The sequence below is a fragment of the Diabrotica virgifera genome, chromosome 1 (genome assembly GCF_917563875.1).
Source record: "Diabrotica virgifera virgifera chromosome 1, PGI_DIABVI_V3a".
NCBI lineage: Eukaryota > Metazoa > Arthropoda > Insecta > Coleoptera > Chrysomelidae > Diabrotica > Diabrotica virgifera.
This window is the reverse complement of record NC_065443.1, coordinates 55804160-55814923: the sequence shown is the minus strand read 5'-3', so window position 1 is coordinate 55814923 and position 10764 is coordinate 55804160.

Here is a 10764-nt window from a genome sequence, read left to right as displayed (position 1 = left end):
CAATTTTTATAACAAATATTTTTTGTACAGTATTTTTGCCGCCCTCTCATAATTTGCCGCCCTAGGCAACTGCCTATATTGCCTAATGGATAAAGCAGCCCCGGCGCCAAGGATTAAAACCGAACGGAAACGACCATGGAACCGACCAGGTAGGACTTCCTTGGCCCGGTTCAGACATGTGACAAAACGCTCAAACACTGTATGTTTATAGCTTTGTTTAGAAATAGAAAAATTAATTTTTAGCAATGCAAATAATCAAAACCGGTATAATTTGACTTAAACTTTCAAATGCTGCAAGCAGAATTGCTATTTTATTTTTTAATCAAAAGTTATTTGGGTTCAAAAATTGCAATTTTTCGATTTTTTTTAAGTTTAACCGCGTTTATCTCGAAAACTATTTATTTTAAGAAAAAACTTGTAAGAACATTTTTTGTTTAAAATGACCCAAAACTACCAAAACAAAATGGTTTTTTTGAGAAAACCCGTTTTTTATCTGCCCGTAACATAGGTGTGAGAGAGGGGGTGGTAATAAGGCACCATCGCACCTTCCGGCAAGATTCAGTTTTTTATTGTTCAAGATCTCAGGTAAAAGAATCCGAACATAGTTGCTGATCCTCAGGTTTTGCATACTCAAATACTTTCAGGGCCTGTAGGTGTACGCCTGTATTACTAAGAAAAGTTTTTGTAGTTTTATTAAACTGATGGTGCCGCTGTAAACAAAACCGTTTTTATTTTTAATTGTAACGCTATTTGAGTGGAGGTGCGATATATCCAATATTTTTCTTTTTTGTTTTTGATTAGTGATGCCGTTGATAATTCTGGTTCCGTTTTGTTATCTGAATAAATATGTTATAACCATGACCAGTTTGTTTTAATTAAATGTGAGTTTAATTGTTTTAATTTTGTTTGGAGTTTTGTTAATATTTATAAGGCTAAACAAACTAAAAATTAGTTTCTTGTTTAATTTCACTCATTCAAGGTGTAACCACAATCCTACGCTTGAAAGTCCGTCAATCGAAATATTTTTTTAAACGATGTTAGCTTCAATGTTCAGAAAACCCATGTTACAGTTGAATCCAGGCTTCTTTACCCGTACGTCATCATTTAAAGCATACGAAATAAGTCGGAAATTTACTAAACGCAACAGCAAGTGACAGAAAGTGGGTATTACTCCCATCAGGGGTTATAGTATAAAATTTGACGTTATTAAATAAATAGAATGTCAAATTTAAGTTTTGTTTAAAATTTTAGTGCATAATTACAGCTACATTTGAAGTAGCTTAATAAATTCTTTTAATATCATTGATTAATAAATAAATAAATAATTTATAAAAAAATTCAATAACATATTTTCTGTTTGTTATTTTATTCACTTTGGCGGAACATTAAACACAAGCATTCCTTAACAGTGTCAATGAGGTTAGCTTTGTACGTTGTCAAAATTAATCGTAAAATAACATATACTTACCATAAAATTTCAAACTCCAATATAAAATGAGTTGTGAAAATTGTTGGTATACTATAAAAAAACTTCAAAATGCACAAATTCGACAAAATAACAGCAAAAAATTCAACAAACTGACAGCCACAAAAGTAAACAAACCAAAACGTCAGAAATTGTACTTAAAATGTGAAACCATCCCCAATCGTATTTTTTGTACCTACCACTTGCCAATGTACTGATTCTCTCTCTATATCGTTCATAAAAATAACATGTGTTTTTACTTAATAACAGGCGGTAGCTGGTGTGCCATTAGTTTCATGCGTGGAAGAGAATGATGCTAGATAAAAAGTATGTGTTTTACCTCGTCAGGTATTAATGACGCAAGGATAAAGACTCGTTTAGTTGCGGAAGGTCTGTGTGTTTAACATGGTCCAAACGCGAATATTTGTCAGGCAGTATATTTTGTAATCTACCAGAACCTCTATTTTCTTCGATTTTACTCTTCATAATCAGCTGCAACAGCTGAAACTCATATTTATCATTTCTAAGATTTACACAAAAGAAAAGAAAATAAACGTAAATTTGAAGACTAAATGGTAATATCTGTATAAACTAATAAAAAATATATTATTCTGACAACATTGACATTTTGTTATACATTCTAAATTATAATAAAAACTTAAAATAGTATTGCACGTACTTTGAAAACCGTGCTGCAATTGGCTTATTCCGTGACCTTACAACTCCGAGTGGGCTTTTGCTGACTTGACAGTTAGTATGCCTCCATTGATTTCTGTCTTGTGCCGTCTTTATTGAATTTTTCACGAACATAACTTTAAAGTGATCTTATATATTATGCCGCCATCCAGAAGTCGAGGTCGTCTAGGTGATCTTCTTCTAGTTGTAAGATATTTCCATGTCATTCTTACTCTTCTTTCGCGTTTCGCGTTGCGCATTGCGTTTCACATCTGCCTACCTTTTTATTATGTTGACGTTTATATACAGTTCTTCTAGCTCTTTGTCAGTTCTTATGTTCATCTTCCCTGGGGCTTTTCTTTCCCAGATATGTAGACGCTCTTCATTTGCATTTGTCATCGTTCACGAATAGCTGCTTTACGTGAACGATGTTCACGGAAGACGCTTCGAGTGTCTTGTTAGTATAAGGCTTTGAAGGACTTAAAGAAATATGTATCCTATTGTTTGTTTTTTGTGCTCAAAATTCTTTGGTGCACTCAAAGTTAAAGTTGTCGATTGTGATGGTCCTTTGGTAGGGATGGGAAAAACCTACCGGTTTAAACCTAAAACTGGTTTTTTACTTCGCAATAACCGGTTTTACCGGTAGTTTTTTTGTCCCGGTTATAACCGGTTTTTTCTTTTTATTAAAGTAAAAACCGCTTATTAGGTTTTTACGGGGATTAGGATTAGGTTAGGTATTATTTCAGATCCCAATCATAATTATTATTGTCAAGTAATTATTCCAAACAAAACCATAATTCAAATTTTATTTTATTTGATAAAATACAGAAGCAAACTGAAAGTGCAATCTCACGTCAGCCAGAAACAATTATTAAGTTTTATTATAATATTTCCTTGAAAAGGTATTTGTAATCATAATATTTACATAAGAAGTGATCTGGTTGAATTAGACGCAAACATCATCTATTTTTCACACTTAACTCTTGACATTGAAAGTGGGTGAATGAGTTTTTCAGATTACCGAAAATAATGCTCTGACTATGAATATCTAATTACTGATTACGAATACGAATCTCCAAAAATTTCGCTACGTTTTCAAAACGATACACTCATACAGGAAGTATTAAATGAGTTAAAATGTATGAACTATCTATTCTGCAAATATACAAACGTGTTAAAAGTAATACATGTTCTTTCGATAGTACTAATTTTGATCATATTGATATCGAGTCGAATGGAGTATCGCAAACTAAGTGTATTGTAAATGTAACTTTGTAACCTATTGGATTAAAAGAACCGAAAACCGGTTTTTTTTGGCCGGTTATAACCGGCAGGTTAAACCGTAAGCAAAAAAAACCGGTATAACCGAAAACCGGTGTTTTGTCAAAAACCGCCATCTCTATCCGTTGATGATGTTCTGTTTCGGTTATTGCAGTTCACACACATACATATTTAGTTTTGTAGACATTAATTTGGAGTATTTTCTGAAAAGAATCTTGTTTTCTGTGGGTAAAATAAGATAGAATACCTAGTAATTCTTCTATACAAAGGGCATTTCCTACACTCACCCGCACAAAAAACGGGCACCTCAAAAATTGGGTAATTTTTTATAGCTCTCAAAATATCAAGATGAGACTGGTGAATGCCCTTGTATTCTCAATATTTCTATACGGAGCAGAGACCTGGATTCTTCGCGCATGCGACCGCCAAAAAATTGATGCCTTTGAGATGTGATGCTAGAGAAGAATGCTGCGCATACCTTGGACAGCTCATAGGACAAACGTTTCGATTCTAAACCAACTCAATATTAAAAAAAGGCTGTCCACAATATGTCTGCAACGAATTCTGCAATTCTTTGATCACGTGGTTCGCAGAGGTGACGACAGTTTGGAGAGATTAATTGTTTCTGGAAACGTTCCGGGGAGAAGATCAAGAGGACGATCACCAACTAGAAGTCTGACCGAATAAAGCATTCAGCTGGAAACTCATTCTGCGAAGCTCTTAGAGCAGCTGAAGATAGAGACCAATGGAGAAACACTGTTAGGAATATTGGAAGAAATCACGATCCTCAGTAATGGGGAAACGATAAGAGAGAGAGAGAGAGAGAGAGAGAGAGATATCTCCTAAACCTGTTGTCCAATTTAAGTAATTTTTTAAATATTTTATAGCCTTATTCTTTAACAATACCGCTATAATAATATTGTTAATATGTAGGTAAATTTTCATTGTATACCGGGTGTACCAATTAAACTGGGTTTTTTTTCTCAATTTTCACAACACCCTGTGGAATATTTTAACCTTTAAAAAATATTGAAATTAAAACCCTAATTAAAACTATAGCCCCAGGTTTTATTAACATTCTGTTTTTTTTTTGTTTGTTCGCTTGTGTTGGATAATAAAAAAATTAGGGACTTTAACAACAAGACATATTCTTTATCAATACAGGGTGTTTCTAAATAAGAGCGACAATCTTTAAGGAGTAATTCTGCATGAAAAAATAATGGCCGTTTGCTTGATAAACCTATGACCGCAAATGCTTCGTTTCCGACATACGGGATGTTGAATTTTTTCTTACAAACTAATGATTTATTTATTGCTCTAAAACCGGTGGAGATATTATGCAAATAAAATTTGGTAGGTTTTAAGAAGTACTTATTGCGCATTTTTTAACATACAATTAAAAATTTTATATTCACCATTGGTGTGCATGCGGGTAATGTGACCGGGTAATATGACCCGTATGCACGCCAATGGTGAATATAAATTCTTAATTGTACGTCAAAAAAATGCGGAATAACCTACCTCTTAAAACCTACCGAATTTCATTTGCATGTCTCAACCGATTTTAGAGCAATAAATAAATCGTCAGTTTGTAAGAAAAAATTCAACATCCCGTATCTCATCTCGGAAACGAAGCATTTGCGGACATAGATAAAGCAATCGGTCATTATTTTTGTATGTAGAATTACCCCTTAAAGTTTGTCGCGCTTATTTAGAAACACCCTGTATCGATAAAGAACACTGCTAGTTGTAAAAGTCCTTAACTTTTTTATTACCCAACATAAGCGAATGAATAAAAAACGGAATGTCAAGAAAAGCTGGGGCTATAGTTAAGATTTAATTTTAATATTTTATAAAGGCTAGGATATTCCACAGGGTGTTGTGAAAATTAAGAAAAAAACCCAGTTTGATTGGTACACCCGGTATAAAATGAAAATTTATCTGTCTAGCAACAATATTCTTACAGCGATATTGTTACGGCATAAGGCTATAACATATTAAAAGAATTACTTAAATCGGACTACAGGTTTAGGAGATACGAGACATCAAAAATGACCCATTTTTTAGGGTGCCCGTTTTTCGTGGCGGTGAGTGTATTTACAATACTTATTCGTCTTTACAAATAGTCCAGAAAGCCACTGCGCATCCGGTAGGAAAAATATTCTAATTCGGATTTTTTGCACAATCTTACTCAAAAAGGACACCTTTTAACAAATTTGCATGTTGCCAGGACCAAAAGTTGGTCAAAAATTTTTTAAACTTTTTTTTTTCCTAAAATTATTTTTTTTTTTGCATGGAACAAAATTTTTTTGGGTTTTTTGGATCATTCCAAACAGAAAAGGTCTTTAGTGACTTTTCTGTAAAGTTGATAGTTTTTGACATATTATAAGCGATTAAAAATTGAAAAATTGCGAAATCGGCCATTTTTATCCCTTAAAAACTATGTGAAAAACTAAAAATTTGAATATTGCCAAGGTAGGTAGATATTCTTTAAACATCGATTGATGAAATCCCGAAGAGTTTTTTGTAATACAATATTCAAAACTCCTTTGTTTCTTACTTGCTAATCAAGCGTGCGCGACACTATTTTCCACCGTTGCATGTGTATGCAGTATGGTGCAAATGAAAGGAATAAACCGGCGACTTTTAGAAAAAACCCGAAACAGGTCGATTTTTATTTTAAAGTTATGATATTGTGACATATATAGTATACTAGTGACGTCATCCATCTGGGCGTGATGACGTAATCGATGATTTTTTTAAATGAGAATATGGGTCGTGTGCTACCTCATTTTAAAGGTTCTTCAATTCTCTATTTTCAGTAATATAAACATTTACATAATTATTTATACAGGGTGTCCAATAATTTAATTTTTTTGTCAATTTGCCAAATGATTTAATTTAATAAAAATTTTTTGGACACCCTGTATAAATAATTATGTACATGTTTATATTACTGAATAGAGAATTGAAGAACCTTTCAAATGAGCCAGCACACGACCCATATTCTCATTTAAAAAAAATCATCGATTACGTCATCACGCCCAGATGGATGACGTCACTAGTATACTATATATGCCACAATATCGCAACTTAAAAATAAAAACCGACCTGTTTTGGGATTTTTCCTTAAAGTCACCGGTTAACGAAATAACGAATTTATTCCTTTCATTTGCACCATACTGTATACACATGCAAAGGTGGAAAATAGTGTCGCGCACGCTTGATTGGCAATTAAAAAACAAAGAGGTTTTTGATATTGTATTGCAAAAAACTCTTCGGGATTTCATCAATCGATGTTTAAAGAATATCTACCTACCTTGGCAATATTCAAATTTTTAGTTTTTCACATAGTTTTTAAGGGTTAAAAATGGCCGATTTCGCAATTTTTCAATTTTTAATCGCTTATATGTCAAAAACTATCAACTTTAGAGAAAAGTCACTAAAGACCTTTTCTGTTTGGAATGATCCAAAAAACCTAAAAAATTTTGTTCTATGCAAAAAAAATAATTTTAGGAAAAAAACAAAAAAAAGTTGAAAAAATTTTTGACCAACTTTTGGTCCTGGCAACATGCAAATTTGTTAAAAGGGGTCCTTTTTGAGTAAGATTGTGCAAAAAATCCGAATTAGAATATTTTTCCTAGCGGATGCGCAGTGGCTTTCTGGACTAAAAGGCCTATTTCTTAATTTACAATATTTAAAAAAAAACGATTTTCGGATTTGAAAGCAAAAAACCAAAAACAAAAAATTGTAATTTAATCCCATATAAAATATCATATTTATGTTGGACTTTATCTATGAACTGAACAGACACTTTGTCTAAAAACAAGAATGAGGAAGAACAACACTATTAATAACCGCAAAAATATGTTTCTCTACCAGAGAGACATAAAAAAATGATGAAGTGCGAAAAAGATTTGGATTTTCTAGTTTTGTATGCTAATTTGACAATATTATCTAGTAATAGATTACAATAATAACATTTCACAGTGCATTGCAGTTTAACACAAATGCAACCGAATTGCAAAAAATGTCAATTATAATTCCAATTATATTTTTACGGTCGAACAAAATATGTAATTATAAGCAACAGGTTTATATCGATATCGTCTAGTTTCATATTAAGGCGCAAAACAGCATGCTCAATATGTAATAACGGAGTTCCTGGGAGTTTTGCTGTGATGATACCGCAGTATTAACAGCAAATACGTGGGAAGCTGATCATAGTTGCTGGCTTGGCGAAAATATTATCTATATCTACCGGTTGAAATGAGGTTGGGTATAAGATAAATAAAAAGCAATTTTAATTTGTGATGAAAATGGCCAATTTTACAATTGAAGTGGAAATTGAAACGTTAAATAAACATAATTATTTTAAAGTAAAATTGATTCCCAACAAAAATAGTAAATTGCAGAACAATAGACATCTTAAATTATAGTTTAACACTCTGTGGATGTAAATTTTATATATGAAAACACAATATGTTTAACTTAAAGTGGCTCCATAATGGATTAGTCCTGTCGCCAGGGGGGGTACAACGGCCTCGTTAATTCAGATGGACTTACTCAAGTTTTTTTTATGTATTTTGACCCGTAGAACACGAATTTTTTGGGTAACAGTTGATCCGGATGTCGATAAGATTGTTATAGACCAAGAACTTGAGGAATCAAATAACAGCGATTTTTGGCAAAACAAAACAATATTTTGTATTTTTTGGGCCATTTTAAGTAAAAAATATTTCTACAAGTTTTTTCGTAGGATGCACAGTTTTCGAGATAAACGCGGTTGAACTTTAAAAAAATCGAAAAATTGCAATTTTTGAACCCGAATAACTTTTGATTAAAAAATAAAATAGCAAGTCTGCTTACCGCATTTGAAAGTTTAAGTCAAATTATATCGGTTTTGATTATTTGCATTGGTAAAAATTTATTTTTTTATTGTTTAACAAAGCTATAAACACGTAGGGTTTCCCGTGCTTTTACATGCGTTTTAACGCATGTAACGTAGAAATAGTCTTGATTGCACTAGTACCTATTCTACCTACTCGTTCGATTTTAAATGAGAAATCATAGAAACATCACTCACGCACTAGTTGTTTGTAGCTTTGTTTAGCAATAACACAATAAATTTTTAGCAATGCAAATAATCAAAACCGACATAATTTGACTTGAACTTTCAAAGGCGCTAAGCAGAATTGCTATTTTATTTTTTAATCAAAAGTTATTCGGGTTTAAAAATTGCAGTTTTTCGATTTTTTGAAAGTTCAACCGCGTTTATCTCGAAAACTGTGCATCCTACTAAAAAACTTGTAGAAATATTTTTTGCTTAAAATGACCCAAAAAATACAAAATATTGTTTTGTTTTGCCAAAAATCGCTGTTATTTGATTCCTCAAGTTCTTGGTCTATAACAATCTTATCGACATCCGGATCAACTGTTACCCAAAAAATTCGTGTTCTACGGGTCAAAATACATAAAAAAAATTTGGGTAAGTCCATCTGAATTAACGAGGCCGTTGTACCCCCCCTGGCGACAGGACTAGATAGAAAAGCGGATAGAAACATTAATTTGATCTATACAGGATGTTTCATTTGTAAAGTAACATACGTTAACTGTAGAAAGAGGATACTAATGCGGTCTCAAAAATACCATACTTAATGGGTCTTACTCCATTAATAACAAAGATACTGGGTGTTTTATCTATTTTGCCATTTTTTAAATTGGTTCATAACTTTTTGACCACACTGTATATTTATTTTATATTTGGCACGAAAATATAATTTAAGGCGGACAATAAATTAATTTATATACAATTTTAAAAAAATCCAGGTCCGGCTTAAAAAATATTGGAAAAATATTCCGACCCCAAAACAACATTAAATTTTTTTAAAATGGATTTTTCAGTTGAAAAGAAGATAAAAAACTAAATTCAGTAGTATACTTTGAATTTTCGGCAAAATGATTTTTCTGGTGAAATTTGGAATTTGAATTCTGAAATTAAGTGAATTGCGAGAGCTCTAAGTAGAAAAAAATTGAAATGCAGCTTACAACTTGTCAACCACACTGTATATTGATTTCATATTTAACACGCGAATATTCTTTTAGGTGTCCAGTCAATTAATTTAATTACAAGTATAAAAAATCCAGGCCCGGATTAAAAAATATTGTATAAATATTCCAACCCAAAAAAACACCTTGTATATTAAATTTTTTTAAAATGGATTTTGCATTTGAAAAGAGGATGAAAAACAAAATTAGTGGTATGCTTTGAATTTTCGGCAAAATGATTTTTCTGGTAAAAATTTGAATTTGAATTCTGAAATTATGTGAAATGCGAAGCTATAAATAAAATAAACTAAAATATGACTTAATTTTAATTAATACCATTATTTAATCTAAATTGGTAAAATATTTAACATTTGCACGCATAACAATAATTTTTGATGACCCCCTCTGTGGCTCAGTGGTAAGAGCGCGTACCTTTGGATCGAAAGGTCCGAATGGTCGTGAGTTCGAATTTCACCAGGATCAGAAATTTTTCGTCTATTATAAATTAATAAATGAAAATAGTTTCTGTCCTTGTGGGATCGGTACTCACCGGAGGGACCGCAGACGTTCGGATACAATTAGTGTCTCTTTGCAAAGACAATGACGTTGACTTTGCAATGTAACAAGACACTTAGTCAACACACACAGTACACAGTACACATGACGCTAGGTACCTAACTACAAAAATTTACCGTACCTACGTATAAAAAAAAAATAATTTTTGATGGTGGTAATTTTGAATAAGTACTTTAGTTTTGAATAGTGATTATGCTGCAAATTTTCGCTGTTTTGTTATAATTTTTAGCTATATTGTTGATTAAAGTTATGTATTCTTTATTGACCTTTTATAATTTATTCATTATTTAAAGATGAATATTCGCCAAAAACTATTTTTCACACATAATAAAAAAACACTAAAATATTAACATTTTACCAATTTAGATTAAATAATGGTATTAATTAAAATTAAGTCTCATTTTAATTTTTTCTACAAGAGCTCTCGCAATTAAATAATTTCAAAGTATACCACTAATTTTGTTTTCCATTCTCTTTTCAAATGCGAAATCCATTTTAAAGAAAATTAATATACAAGGTGTTTTCTTGGGTCGGAATATTTACACAATATTTTTTAAACCGGACCTGGATTTTTTGTAATTGTAAATAAATTAATTGATTGGACACCTAAAAGGATATTCGCGTGTTAAATATAAAATCAATATACAGTGAGGTTGATAAGTTGTAAGCTGTATTTCAATTTTTTTCTACTTAGAGCTCTCGCAATTCACTTAATTTCC